The sequence below is a fragment of the Lontra canadensis genome, unplaced genomic scaffold, assembly GCF_010015895.1.
Source record: "Lontra canadensis isolate GAN:19392208 unplaced genomic scaffold, GSC_riverotter_1.0 scaffold1, whole genome shotgun sequence".
NCBI classification, from domain to species: Eukaryota; Metazoa; Chordata; class Mammalia; order Carnivora; family Mustelidae; genus Lontra; species Lontra canadensis.
Genome location: NW_022630995.1, coordinates 23,137,453 through 23,152,758, shown reverse-complemented (window position 1 = coordinate 23,152,758; position 15,306 = coordinate 23,137,453). Strand labels below are relative to the sequence as shown.

General features: G+C 41.0%; 1 protein-coding gene across 1 annotated transcript in view; it reads left to right on the top strand.

The window, feature by feature from the left end:
* The first annotated feature begins 484 nt into the window (after nt 1–484).
* CRACD (capping protein inhibiting regulator of actin dynamics) overlaps nt 485–15,306 on the top strand; it is a 266,740-nt gene continuing 251,918 nt past the window's right edge. The window contains exons 1-2 of the mRNA XM_032851243.1: nt 485–646; nt 1,274–1,366. The gene's annotated coding sequence lies outside the window, so the exon portion shown is untranslated. The remainder of the gene's footprint in view (nt 647–1,273; nt 1,367–15,306) is intronic.

Sequence of the window (15,306 nt, the reverse complement as noted above, 5' to 3'; positions counted from 1 at the left end):
CTGCGGGGGCTCTGCGCGGGGAAGCTCCCTCTGGAGACCAGGTGGCTCTCCCGTTAGTCTCTGGCTCGCCCAGGTACCAGGGGGCGGCTTTGCCTGCCGCGCGGTGATACGGATGCTCCCTGGTTCCGACCCCACGCGAGCCTTCCTGCGAGCCCACCCCAGCAGCCTCAGACCCCGGGCGTTGGGTGGTCCCTCGAGCTATCCCGTGCAGCTCCGGGAAAGCTTGCGTCAACCCCACGCCCTTCGCTCGGCCGGCTTGCGGTGCCTGGGCACCTCCAGGTAGCGGGGCTGTCGGAGGCGCGCCCTTCCTGGCGGGCGCGAGAAGTTGGGCGCCCCGGGCCGGCTGCGGCGGCAGGCGGTCCAGGGAGAAGCCGGGCGGGGCGGCGGCGCGGGTCCGAGCGCCCGAAGCGCCGGCGGAACACGTGACCACGGCGCGCGGGGCCGGGCGCGCAGTGCCGCGCGGTGGCGGCGGCGGGGAGAGCAATGGAGGCCGCGGCCGCCTGAGGGGCGGGTGCGCTGCTGGTGCTGCTGCGGAGGCTGCCGGTGCTGCCGGGCAGCCGCCGGCTTACTCGCGTCCGCCGCCCGCGCGGGACCGCCGGTCGCCGTCCAGTTGCTCTGCCAGCCGCGGCGCCACGCGGGGACTCAGGTGAGCGCCTTGTCGGCCCGTGGTCGGAGCCAGACAATGGGGGCAGCCGGCGGGCTTCTCCCCTGCACGCGCGACCCCCCGGGCTGCGCCCCCGTGACGCCCCGGGATTCCCGACCTTGCACTGGCCCTGGGGGCGTGGGCTCGGCGTGGCGGGCCTGGGGACTTTGGGGCGGTGTCCCCGCGTGTCCGGTGCGGACCCTCCCCGAGAAACGGGGCGCTGGGTGTGCGCCGCTTTGGGTCTCACGCGAGGGAACCTGCGGACCGGCTGCGCCCCGGGAACTTGCCGAGAGCGTGGGACCTTCTAATTCCCTTTCTCCTACCCGCGCGGCGGCATCCTGTCCTGGGGTCCCGGGGTGGCGTCCCTGCTGCGGCGGGGGCAGAGCGAGACCTCGCCGTCTGGGATCTCAGACGATGACCGCGCTCAGCCCTCTCCCCACGCCGGAGCTGCATTGCTTTGTTTAACCTCTGCCAAGCCATTTCGCACAAAACTCTTGTTGCCCCAATTCTGATGAGCCACCAATCTGATGGCTGAGGCAAGACAAAGGTTCTCCCTGTTTACCAAGGGCTGGAGCCGGGGGACTGCACGCTGCCAGTGGTGTAAAATGTGTTTTCCTTATCTTCTCCCAGGCGTTCTTGCGATGGTTTTCCTGGTCCTGTTAACCGTCATTTCTTGCAGAGGTCTGTAGTGGTGAGATTGGACCTCCTAACCCTACGGATACGGTAGGTGGGGTATGGCTTTTATTCACGGTTATCAGTAACCAGGAGGACAGACGCTTACATTTGATGTTTGTTCTCAGAAAAGAGGCATCGTAATATTTTCTGAATTCTGGATTTTAAGAACGATTGTATACATAAAGACACATTGACTCGGTAGTTGGGGCGGGGTGGGGGGACGGATCTAGTAACTGCGACCATGTGTTGTGAAATTTTAATACGGTTTTACGAATAATGGCCCGGAAACTGATCCGGTGTAGGTAAGGGAGTGTGAGAATGTTGGGGTGGTGGTGATGGAGAGGGAGTGGTTAGAATACAAAGGATAAGGCAGTTTTAGTAAATGGTTCTTAGTAAATATCTTGTAGCAAATTTCAGTTCATTAAGTTGTCAGTAAATCGGTGTTCACGTGTAAAAATCACCTATTTTAGTTGTTGAATTATACAGAAAATGGCTAACAATTATTTGGTATTGTATGTGACTCAGGAATCTGAATACAAGAATCAATTTCGAGTAATTTTTAAATGTCAACAAAGGAAATACACCTTCACTATTGCCTCCTTTATTCTGTGAGAAAACTGAATCCTAGTTCAGTACATTCAAGAGAAAATTGCCTGTAAGAAAAGAAATTTCAAAGGCAGGGTTTTTTAAAGAAACATTTTGAAAAATGCGTCTTTTGTAGGTGATATGGTTGCACTATAGATTATTTCAACTCAGAAATGTGAAGGGAAAGAAATCGTGCTACTAGATTGCCCCTTTCCAGGATTAAAATGTATTTTCTTCAAAACCTTATTTTTACAGTTGCTTCTGACATTGAGAAACTTTCACTCTAAAGATTTAGTACTTAGCAGTAAATTTGGAGTCAAGAAAATAGTCATACTGACTTGACATACCCGGGCATTTGGTGCAGAAAACAAAAGCTGTGTAGGTTTTTCTAAAGTATAATGCACTATAAGAAATGCTGGATGAATTTAATAATTGCTAGATGAAGAAGTATTTTACAAAAATTAATTGAAATTAATATGAAATTCTCCAGGGGCGCCTGGGTGGCTCAGTGGGTTGAAGCCTCTGCCTTCGGCTCGGGTCGTGGTCCCGGGGTCCTGGGATCGAGCCCCGCGTCGGGCTCTCTGCTCTGCGGGGAGCCTGCTTCCTCCTCTCTCTCTGCCTGCCTCTCTGCCTGCTTGTGGTCTCTCTCTGTCAAATAAATAAATAAAATCTTTAAAAAAAAAAAAAAAAAAAAAAAAAAATATGAAATTCTCCAGGGCAAGGGACAGTTTATAGTCTTTTTTTGTAGTCCGCATTTCTAACTTGGCTTATAGTAGGTGTTCAATAAATATCTATGCAAAGAACGAAGAAATGAAAAATAAAACACAAATTGATAAAACATGCATACAGATTGAATTCATTTGCTTCTTTTAGTTTAATGAACAATTACTGAAGGCCTACTGTGTGTCAAAATTGGGCACAGTGTTTCCACATAGAGTTTATGAAAGCCTTGTGACCTTCCTTTTTTGATCATTTTTGATGTATGTTTCTATGAAGAATGGGGTTCCTTGGGTGGTATTAATGATCATCTCATATAACTGTGTAGCACGCTAAAGCATTTCATTTGTGGTGTGTAAATATACTTTCTCACAGTGGCCTATGGGAAGGCAGGCCAGATGCCATCACTCCTGTTTTGTAGGTGAGGAAATCCAGAGAGGGCGAGATTAAATGACTTGCCAGCTCCTTGCCACTGAAGCAGCAATGCCAGGGACAGAAGCTGGATCTCATGCCTAGTGTTTTCACCTCTAAATCACACTGCCTTTTTCAAGCAATACTGTACTCCAGAAAATCACTCTCAAATTAGGCTTCACGAAAAAGTCTAACTTTTGAATAACTTGTATAGAAGGAAAACTTAATATTTTACAACCTAGTAATAACTGAAGTGATTAAATGTGTGAATTCTAGAGTCAGGTGACTGAATTTGAACCCTGGATTAATAAGTTGCTAGCACTGCATCTCTGGCAAGTGACTAAATATCTCCCGAGTCTCAGTTTCCTCATCTGTAAAATGGTGGAAGTAATAGTACTTATATTATAGGGTTTGGGGAATGAGCAAATGAAATCATGTGCGTGCATAGCACAGTGTGCATGTGGCACAAACTAAGCATTCGGTGGCGACTAATTATTTTTATTCTTATTATTGTAATGTAAAGCCGTGGCTTTTATTTATTTAAAAAAAGATTTTATTAATTATTTTAGAGAGAGAGTGTATGAGGGGTTGGGGGAGGAGCACAGAGGGAAGGCGAAGGAGGGGAAAGAATCCCAAGCAGATTCTGTGCCAAGGGTGGAGCCCTGGGTCCAGTTCGATCTCATGACCCCGAGATCGTGACCTCAGCCGAAACCGAGTCTGATGTTAAACTGCTTAAGCTACCCAGGCACCCTTAAAGCAGTGGCTTTTAGTTTTTCTTTCGGCACAGTAAGAGGTAAATTTTATATTGCCATCCAGTATACAGACACATTACAAATACGTTTAAAAGAAATTCATGGATCAGTGCTTCAACTTCCTATGTGCAATGCATCCTTATATTTTTATTCTACCTTATTTTAAAATGCTGGTTAAGAACCACTAAATGATTTTAAATTTCATTAATGGGCAGGACCTTAAGTTTGAAAAGCACTAATGTAAGGGATGATCAGGTTAAATGAAAGAAAAATCTTTAATGAATCTTTATATTTTTCCTTTTAATCATTTACATCATTTGGAATGAATATTAAATTACACTGAAAATAGATTCTTAAATATTTTGTAGTAATTACAGTCATTTATTGAGCATTTATCATGATCTCGGTACTGTACTAAGCAGTCTATTTATATATGTTATCTAATTTAGGGCTCCCAACAGCCTGTAATTTGGCCCTGTGTTTCCATTTGATAATTGAGATTAAGACTCAGGTTTTATTAACTTGCCCAGGGTCATAAAGTTAGTAGAGATGAAGCAGGAATTTACACTGAGTTCTCTGTGACTCCAGAGTTATCTGTAGTCTCACCCTGTTCCAGTATTCTGTCACAGTGGTTGCTGTAGATCTGTCATTCTTTTTATGTAAATTTGAATGGCAATATCAAAAATTTACCCCTTGTGGTACATCTTTTGTAGTTTTCTTTGAAAGGATCCATTTGAAGCAAATTTTCAACTTAGTAAAGTAAGAAAGGATATTGGGTAGACTGGTAATTCATTTTGACTTTGGCTGTTCTTTGACGTAAATATTTTGAAATAGCTTCTCAGGTTTTTATGATAGAGTCAATTAATTGGTCAGTTTTATTGAGCACCCAAAGGTTTAATATGTCTTCAAAAGAGACATGAAATAGCTGTGTAACTATAAAAAAACTTCATTATGAATGAATGCCAGCTTTTGTTAAGGCACAAAATGAAGACTTAAGAGCCACAAAGAGTATTTTATAGTATATTGATTTGTCTCAAACTCACTGGGCAGTAAAGTATTTATTTTGTAAAGTACTTGTAAGGAAGCACAACTAACTGCCCTATTAATTTTTTTTTGTTGTTTTTTTGTATTTCAGTTCTTTGCAAGTGTTTCTTAAAATTTTTAGCAGTATTTCAATTTTAATTTTTTGATTTTGGGGAATTTCCTCTTTTAAAACTATTGTCAGAAAGAAAGCATGTTTTAAGGGAATATGTTCTATAAATAGTACTTAGAATTTACAAATAGGTGATTTTTTTTTTTTTTAAGACTTTATATATTTATTTGACAGAGAAAGATCACAAGCAGGCAGAGAGAGACGGGGAAGCAGGCTCCCTGCCAAGCAGAGGGCCTGATGTAGGGCTCTATCCCAGGACCCTGGCACCATGACCTGAGCCAAAGGCTGGGTGATTTTTAAATGAGAGTGGAAAAGCAGGTTTCACTGTTTTTTTCACATTTACATCTTACAGATTCAGACTCTTGTAGTGTCTAGTTTGCCTATTGCTGTCAACTTGTATGAGTATCTCTTACAAGTGAGATGATTACTAGGTGCTTAAAGATGTAGAAATATTCCTCCTGTTTTTGCATTATGGTGTCTCTGTGCAGGGAGCTTTAAACTTTTAACTGTATGTTTAAACAGTATTTGTTGAATTAAGGTGAGTCTTTTCAAATTTGATAATTTTAAAATTAGAGTTTGTGTAGATCATGATGATATATTAGACAAAGAACAGCAGTTTCAGGGTTTATGTGGTTTGAAAATCCATGTGTTTCTGTTCGTCAGTCTTTGTTTTCTATTTAAGATTAGATAAAAGTGAATATACTGTTTTATTTATTGTTGGCTATCAGATTTCGTCCTTAGCCTTTCGTCCTTTAGCCCTCAAAAAATTGTTTTGCCACTTATGAAATCTGTACAAATTTAGTAAGCTTATATCTTACGCTAATTTATTAGCTTATTGCTTTTGTCTAACACTTGACCCTGAGTGAATTGGTAGTTTCCATGAGCATCAAGAAACGTTCCAGCTGCTGAATCGTTGTTGAAATTTGATATTAACCTTGGTTACCATTACGTTTTGTACTATTACTCTTTTCTTTATCGAAGTATAATTGACATGCAATGTTATTAATTTTAGATGTACAATAAAATGATAGTACTGTTACTCTCAATGTGAAAATTCTTAGCGATAAGAGCACAATCAATTTAGATGTCTGTGCTAGTGGCTTTAAGGCAGAGCCACATGCATTTATTAGACTTACATATGTGTGATTTCCACAGATACACGAGAAGCGCAAGATGATTAACCCTTAGTCCATAAAATAAAAAAATCCTTAAGTAACTTTGTGGAAATAAAAATACAGAGTAAAAACCTTTAAAAGATGTTGAATGTCTTATACTTACATGTTATCAGAAACATTTAAGAAGCCCAACAGCCCAATCATGTGTAATAGCTTTTATATTACAATAAGTTTGCATGTGAAAAGGTGATTCCATTTGAAATGTGAAAAGGAAAAGCAGGAATATTTTCCATCAGATTTTAAAATCTTGACCAGCTCTTTCAGATGTTTGCAGAATTTTTCAAAAGCGTATTTTAAGGCTTAAGGGGAAATTTCAATAAACTTGCTTCCAAAACTTGCACTATAGTAAATATTAAGTGTTTGAGGAAAAGATTCAGAAACTGCATCCCTGAAACACTTTGGGAGGTATTTAAATCAGAAGTAAGTACTCAGCTCATTAGAGACAGGTTGTTAAGATGTAAAACAGGTAGCAGCTGCTCAGAGGAATTATTCCCAGTAACAAGAAAGGAAGGGACAATTTACTAAAAAGGTGTTGGGCTTTTATCAGGGAGGGTAAGAACAATCCACCCAGATGCCCACTGGCTCCCTGATGAGGAATTGGCTGGCACTAAGAGTGAAAAAGGGGAACAGGCAGGGAGGGGATGCAATAGAGAAATTTGGTTATTATTTAAATCTGAGATAAGCTGGATTCAATATATAATCTGTGAAAAAAAAATTTTTTTTAAGATTTTATTTATTTGACAGAGAGAGAGACAGTGGAAGAGGGAGCACAAGCAGTGGGGAGTGGGAGAGAGAGAAGCAGGCTTTCTGCTGAGCAGGGAACCCAATGTGGGGCTCGACTCTAGGACCCTGGGATCATGACTTGAGCTGAAGGCAGATGCTTAACGACTGAGCCATCCAGGCGCCCCTAATCTGTGAAAATTCTTGTTTATAATTGTTAACCCATGGTTTCCTCACAGAGGAGACATAGAAAGGAAAGACCATGGTCCTGTGATCACTGTTTTTGGAAAAAGAAATATCAGTACGCTGAACCCCCTTGACAAAGCCCTTTGTGCTCTTAGGTGGGGGCCACAGCTGATGTTCTTAGGAAGCTTGTGGCGAATTCCAGTCTGCTTTAAATGATGCATGCAGGGTTTTCTTCATTTCAAAAAGTTGTTAATAAATTTAGAGTGACTTTTTCTCTAGCAGAGTGTTGTTGTGACAGACACAGAGAACATTTTTGGCACTCAGTGATGCAGCTGCCCAGCCATGTTTGTGATGGGTTAACTGTTTTCTAGAGTTAATAAGGTCAGGGTCACAGGTTCAATTCTTGGGAAGGCCAGTTAGCTTTGCTTTGTTCTCTGATCTCATATTGTACTCTTAACCCAGACTAGCCATCTGGCGGAGGCAGATCATTGATCACAAAGGGACTAGTAAATAAGACAGTGTGAGAGGAGCAGCATGACTCTTTCTAGAACAGTGGATGTTGAGTAATTAGAGAAGCAATCCCCAAAGCATGTGCAAATTGTGTTTCATAGCATTACCTTAACATGTAAGAAGATAACATGGTCGTCAATTATTTTTCTTTGTCTTTTCTGTTGAAGTCTCATTTTAACCGTTTTTTCCTAGTCAGGATTTTCTAGGCATCTCATTCATTAAGCAGTTGTACACTGTCTTGAATGTTCTCAATCGCCCTTTAGGTTTGTAGGTTGGTGACTATGGTAGCGAGAACAGGGTAGGTATGAAGTAGTAGATCAAACCACCTACTCTGTTGTTTACAGATCCAGCTTCACTGAATTTACGGGGAACACTTACAGTTTTTCTGAGTCTCCCATGATGTACACATCTCTTCTTCCCTTCATTGATATTATTTCCAGTAATGAGAGAAATACCAAAGATCATCTAGATTTGTGCTGTCACATAGATTCCGTGTGGCTGTTGACTATTTGAAATGTGGCTTGTCCAAATGGGTGTGGTATAGGTTTCAAATACTTGGTACGGAAAAAGAATGTAAAATACCTTATTAATAATTTCAAAAGAGAATGTACATTGAAATAACATTTTAGCTATGTTAATTTGAATAAAACATTATTAAAATTAATTTTACTGGTTTCTTTTTACTTTTTTAAATGTGCCTACTAGAAAATTTAAAATTGCGCGTGTAGCTCTACCGGGCAGCACTGTTCTAAACCAGCCCTTCATTTTACAGATGAGAAGGCTAAGGTTCAGGGGTTAAGTAACTGAGCTGAGTTCTTTCTGTTGTCTGTAATCTCTTCTTGCTAATAGGTTAGGTGCTCTGGAAGATGGAACTCTTTGAACCATTAGAGGACCATTTAGCGCATGGCAATTATCATTAAGTTGCAAGAGCTGTGCTTGAGTCATTGTATATTAGGTGTTACGCCAATTTGTGTGTGTGTGTGTGTGTGTGCATGTGTGCGCATATGTAGGAAGGAGAGTTTGTTTGTAATGTTGATGTGTGGACTACGTTTTAGCTTCCTATATAGGTCAGAGGTCTTACAGCTTTATTTACTTCTGAGAAGAACACATTAAGATATCAGACATTAACAGCTGTAACTTGGATAAATAAGACGGAGCTCATTAAAGAGGTACTTTAATATGTATTTCTTATTACAAAAATGTCGGATAGTTTTGAATGAATCTTGGAGCACAAAGCAGCAAGATTTTCAGGCTCTATCCCTTCTGGAAGGAAAAGAGCTGAAGTGAAGAGACATTACGTACTTAGCCTATGTTCTGAAGAAAGAGCTATGAGCTGTTATCCTCTTAACCGTGAATGCTCCTCATGTGCCAGTTGAGGAAGAACTAGCCAGAGCTGGCTGGGGCAAAGCCATGGTCCCCGAATGTGGGTTTTCTGCCAGTTTAGTGAACGTTATGGTCTTGAATTGGCAACAATAAAAAGGGAGAAAACCTCAGGACCAGATTTTTTGTCTTTGTTATTTCTGGTTGAGATTTTTGCTTTCTCAATAAGCACGTGCAGCTCAAATGAACATCTCAAAAGTGTTCACTTTATGCACCTTCAGACCTAGTCTTTCTTTTTGGCCCACACAGTTCTAAGACACTATCAGTTTGTTATCAGTGACCTAATGACAACTAGTTAACATTGACTTTGTCAGGCAACCTCTGACACTTCAATTAATCTCATCATTCATACCAGCTAGAAATGTGCAGGAATTTACCTTTTTAAAAAAAATTTTTTAAAGATTTTGTTTATTTATTTGACAGACAGAGATCACAGGGAGGCAGAGAGGCAGGGAGAGAGAGGGGGAAGCAGGCTCCCTGCTGAGCAGAGAGCCCATGTTGGGCTGGATCCCAGGACCCTGAGATCATGACCTGAGCCCAAGGCAGAGGCTTAATTAACCCACTGAGCCACCCAGGGGCCCCCTTTTTAAAATTTTTTAAAAAGATTTTATGTATTTATTTGAGAGAGAACACAAATAGGGGGAGAGCGAGAGAGAGAAGCAGGCTCCCTGTGAGCAGAAAGCCTGACATAGTGCTCGATCCCAGGATGCTGGGATCATGACCTGAGCCAAAGGCAGCCGCTTAACGGACTAAGCCACCAAGGTGCCCCAGGAATTTGTCTTTCTAAGTAGGGGTGGTGTGAAGATTGAAAAAAGATGCATGAGTACTTCCAGAATATTGGCTTATAATAATATTTCCTGATTACCATTTTTCTGTGCTTTTTGTCTGTTGTAAAAACCTGGTTGATCCTGGGTATAGAGAAACAAAACAAGGTAGCAATCTCTTAAAGGTTACCCTTGAGTAGGCGAAAATAAGTAACAGCGCCTTGTGGTGTAAAGCTTAATGAAAAGTGTGTTAAGTTAAAAATAAAAACTGCCAGTTATTTTATCAGCAGAAGATTTGCTTATTTTGGAATAGCAGAGAATGGCAATCTGGGACATGGAATCTATGGCAGAACCATAGACGAGACTGGAGAACAAGGGGAGGACTGCTCTTTGTAGTTGAAGAGGTGAGGGCGAGTTGGGAGGGGCTTCTAATTGCTGGAACTGTGACTGCCTTTCTTTGGCTGGGCTGCTGGGATTGTAAAAGTAGTACCACCAGCAGTGTGCCCTTTGCCTTGGATTTGAAATTGACCAGGAGTGTTGAGTGTGTGAGCTCCCCCTACTGGTCTCAAGACTTCATTCTAAATGGGGTATCCTTTTATTAATTTTTTCAAGTATGGTGACCGTCCAATTCCATCCAGCCTGAGTCATCGGAAACCCACTTTATCTTATGGCAGCAGACATGTATTGAGTACACACCATGTGCTGGGTACCATGGGTAAAGCACAAGAAGAACAAAAGTTGGAGGAGTGCAGATTACTTGAATGCAAAAATACTAATAACCTTGTCTTAGAGTCCAACTTAAGAATGTAGCATTTTTACATTGTTGCAGAACGAATGCATTACAATTTATGCTCTGCATTTCACTAGCTGATTTCATGTGCTGTCATGTTTAATGTCACCTCTCATTTTTAGCAACAGCTAAGTTTGTTTCCTTTGTCATTGGGGCAGCCAGTTGGGATGCTGGGAGGCTGTTGTTGTATGGGGAATCATATTGAGTACACCTCCCCTTAGTTCCTCCTTTTCCCCCTGATCCAGCTGTTTATACCAGGCAGTGTGGAGTTGCTAGCGAATATAAAAATGAAGAACTCACAGTCTAGCGAGGAAGAAACACAAGGCAGACTGTAAAGTGTGCCAAGATAGATCAAAATGCTATGCGAACTCAGAAGAAGAAGTGATTATTCTGGTGAAGAAGGATCAAATAAATAAAGATAAGGAGGTCGCTTATGGAGGAAGTGATATTTGAGCTGGGTCTTGAAGGATGGGGAGAATTTTGACAGATGGAGAGGGGGTGTGGAAAGAAAGCTGGAAAGCCATGTATATCGAGGTGGTAGGAACATCTGGTGTGGAAGGCAGTGGCAGAGGCAGGACTAGAAAAGTGGGCCAGGCAAAATTTGGAGAGCTATGAAAAAGGTAAGGAGTGCTGACTTTTTTTTTTTTTTTTTTTTTTAAGGCAGTGGAGCGTAATCCAAAGCAACGAGTGGCGTAATTGCATTGCCTTTGGAAGGATGACTGGGATTTAAGAGGCCTGCTTCTAAGGGCAGCTTTCCTTCTAATTAGCCTGGTGACCTTGCACAAGTCACTTCACTCCTCTGGGCCTCAGATAATCTCATGTATAAAATCAAAGGGTACTGGGCAAGAATTATCCAGTCAGTCAGTAAACAGATACAGTAGCTACCAAGGGCTTGGTCCGTGCCAAGAGCTGTTGTTGGTGCTGGGATACAAGAGCAGACACACAGGGCCCTTTGCAATGGTGGCGATTTTCTGGTGGGAGAGGGGCAATAAATAGTAAACAGGTAAGTATATAATATAACGTCCCAAGTGCTTTAAAGTAAAGCTGAGTGAGTGGAGTGAAACGTGGCGCCGTTTCTGGATGGCGTAGCCCAGAGTACTTTGAAGTAGAAGAGCCCTGGGAATATTTGGAATCTCTTCCGGCTTTCACATCATAGGTATAATGAAGTGAAAAGCTGCCGGAGTTCAATCTCTTCAGCATTGATTAAAATCAGCTTCCAGATAGATGTTGTTCTTACCGTTTCGATTAGTTCCACCAATATGGTTATTGATGGGCAGGATCTTTTTAGCACTCCCATCTTTTAAATAGCTTGACTAAGTACAGCATAATCTCATTTTAGAAAACAGCTTCTTCGGAGTCCTGAAAAAATGCCACTCGTGTTGGTAATTTGGATGCCTCCTCTCTCCCTCCGCTCATTATCCATCTCAAACCTTGCGGCTCATGGAAAGAGAAGATGCTAACATTTAACCAACTAGATTTCAGGAGGCTGTTCAGTATATTGAATAGCTCTTCTGAGTTATTTTAATATAAATTAAAATTAAGTGGGAGCTCTGGGACAGCCCTGTTTTAATTAGAGCTGGAATGCATCTTAGGAGACCATTTCTGCCAGTTATAATCATAACAGTGGCATTATAATTTTTTTTAAAGGATCATTAATAAGTTAGGTCCATCTTGACATCTTCCAAGTTTGATGTGGGGATGATCCTTGTCAAATCAAGTAAAAGGCTGAAGAATGCCAATATTTTTCTTTGGCCCATAACCTTTTTCTTGGAGATGTGAGATAGTTGCGCAGGAGTCAGCAGAGGTGTATGCATAGAACTAGCTTGTTCTTTATATGAGATATTAGGTTGGGTAATCTGGACTTACTGTTTATTGAGGACCGTGAAAAGTTTTAAATTGATTTCCCACAAATGAGGTCTGCAGTGTTGGGAAGCCACGGTGGGAGGCTGTACTTTTAGAGGTGGTGTAAGGTGTGACCCCCGACCTCTGCTGGCCTGGAATGCAGGCTATGTTGCTTTGTGTCTTTGCCGGGTACTTCACAGCCAGTGAAACTGGCCCTGCCTGAATTATTTAACTCATCTTATCCTTTAAGATAGTTACAAGCAGTTGTTATAGAACTGAATGATTTATAACTTGGGGCTTGCACACGTATTTTTGTTCTTTCTTCATTTTCCCTTTTACTGAAGGTAGAAGTACCTTCTGGGTCTTTGGTTCTGCCTGCTGGTTGTTTATAATCCCTGCTCTAGATTACCTCATTCTGCCAGTCCCTGCTATAATACGATTTATCTTTTTATTAAAATGAAATTCTCATTAGAATTCCCTCATGCATCTATCTTCCTCAGAATGTTTAGCTCTTTGGTATAGAGCTAAGAAGGAAGGAAAAACCTAAGGAAGAGAGGAAAGAAGGAAGGAAGGAAGGGAAGGAGGAAGAGAGGAAGGGGAATTCTGTTTGGACATAGCACTAACAGGTCACGTTAGTGTGTGATTATTATATTTGAATTTCCAATATTTTTGTTTTTTTCTCAAATGTTTAAAAATATATTTATTATAGCAAAATATATATAACATAAAATTTACTGTTTTAACCTTTTTGAAAAAAAAGATTTATTTATTCATTTTAGAGAAAGAGAAATAGTGTGTGCTCTCTGAGAGCAGGGGGAGGTGCAGAGGGAGAGGGAGAGAAGCAGATACCCTGCTGAGTGCAGATCCTGACACCAGGTGACCAGTCTCACAGCCCCAAGATCATGACCTGAGCTGAAATCAAGAGTCACATGCTTAACTGACTGAGCCATCGAGGTGTCCCTCCATTTTAACCAGTTTAAGTATATAGTTCATTGGTATTAAGTTCACTTAAAATGTCATACAGCCATCTCTACTGTTCATTTCCAGAACTTTTTCACTATCCCAAACAGAAACTCTGTGCCTATCAAACAGTGACTCCTCATTCCCACCCTTCCCCCCATCCTCTGGTAACCTGGATTCTACTTGCTGTCTCATGATTTTGCCTATCCTAGATACTTTTTATTCATGGAGGCACAGAATATTTGTCCTTTTGTGGCTGATTTACTGCACTTGGTGTAATATTTTAAAGTTTCACCCATGTTATAGCATATATCAGACATTTATTCCTTTTTATGGCTGAATAAAATGACATTGTATATATATAGCACACCTTAAAAAATTCATTCATCTGTTGATAGACATTTGGATTATGAATAATACTGCCATGGACATTGCTGTGGCTTTCTATTTTTCTGGACATATACCTAGGAGTACAATTGCTAGAATCCTATGGTTTAACTTATTGAGAATGTGCCATACTGTTCTCTATAATGACCATACCATTTTAAAATCCCACCAGCAATGGCACAAGGATTCTGCTTTCTTACATCCTCACTCAGTATTACTTGTTATAACAGGTAATAAGGGTTTCTCCTGTTGTCCGAAAGTAGAGTACTCCTATGAAACCCTATATAAGCTGAAATGGCATAAAATGAAGAGGCAGTTATGATTAATTTCCATGAAACATGTTTTGAGCATTCTCAGACCCCAAAAATAACCTCTTAGGTTTTATGGATGCCTATAACACCTGTTGCTAGTGAAGCACACAGTAAATCACAGTAAAGCTCGATGCTCACAGGCACAGTGCAGAGCTCTGGTGGCTTGATGCCAAGATGCTGGGTGTGGTGTCTGGGGAAGGAGCTGGGCGGTGACGCTCGCAACTTGGGCCCTGCGCTGCCTCTGTAGTGGGTTGCTGCAAAACAAACGCTGAGTCCTGCTTTTACTTTTTGCCTTTTTTTTGGTAAGATCAAAAATCCTTTTCAGCTTTCTTTCAGTTAGTGAAAACAGGTACTGATATGAGTCTTTTGTTAAAGGGAAGTGGCACGTCATAAACTTTTGAAAAGCAGGGGAATAACGATTACATTGAATGTATATGTCACCTTTTGTTTCTCCATTCATCTGTCAATCAATGCTTGGGTTGCCTCCATATTTTAGCTATTGTAAATAATGCTGCTGTATACATGGGTGTACAAATAAATAGCTCTTCAAGACCCTGCTTTTAGTTCTTTTGGGTGTAGACCTAGAAGTGGAATTGTTGGGTCATCCGGTAATTCTATTCTTAATTTTTCGAGGGGCCACCATACTGTTTTCTACAGTGGCTATACCATTTTACATTCTACCAACAGTGCATAGGTTCCCAATTTCTCCACATCCTTGCCAACACTTGTCTTTTGGGGATTGTTTTTTTGTTGTTGTTTTTGCTTGCTTGCTTGTTTTTTGATAATAGTCATCCTGACAGGTGTGAGGTGATATCTAATTGTGGTTTTGATTTGCATTTTTCTAATGATTAGTGATGTTGAGCATCTTTTAATGTGCTCATGGGCCATTCCTCTATCTTCTTTGGAGAAATGTCTATCTGAGTCCTTTGTGTGTTTTTTATTTAGATTGTTTGCTTTTTTGTGGTTGAGTTTTAGAATTTCTCTGTATATTCTAGGTATTAATCCATTATCCAATATATGCTTTGAAAATATTTTCTTCCATTCTGTGGTTATTTTTTTATTCTATGAATATTATCTTTTGATGTATAAAATTTGAGGATTTTTGTGAAATCCAATTTGTCTATTTTCTCTTTTGTTACCTGTGCCTTTGGTGTTGAAATTGTTGCCAAATTCAATGTTGTGAAGCTTTTGTCCAGCGTTTTCTTTTAAGACTTTTATTGTTTTAGGTCTTACATCCTAAAACATTTGGTCCTTGACCCATTTTGAGTTAATTTTTGTATATGGTGTTAAGTAAGGATTCAGTTTCTTTCCTTTTTTTTTTTTTTTTAAGGATTTTATTTATTTA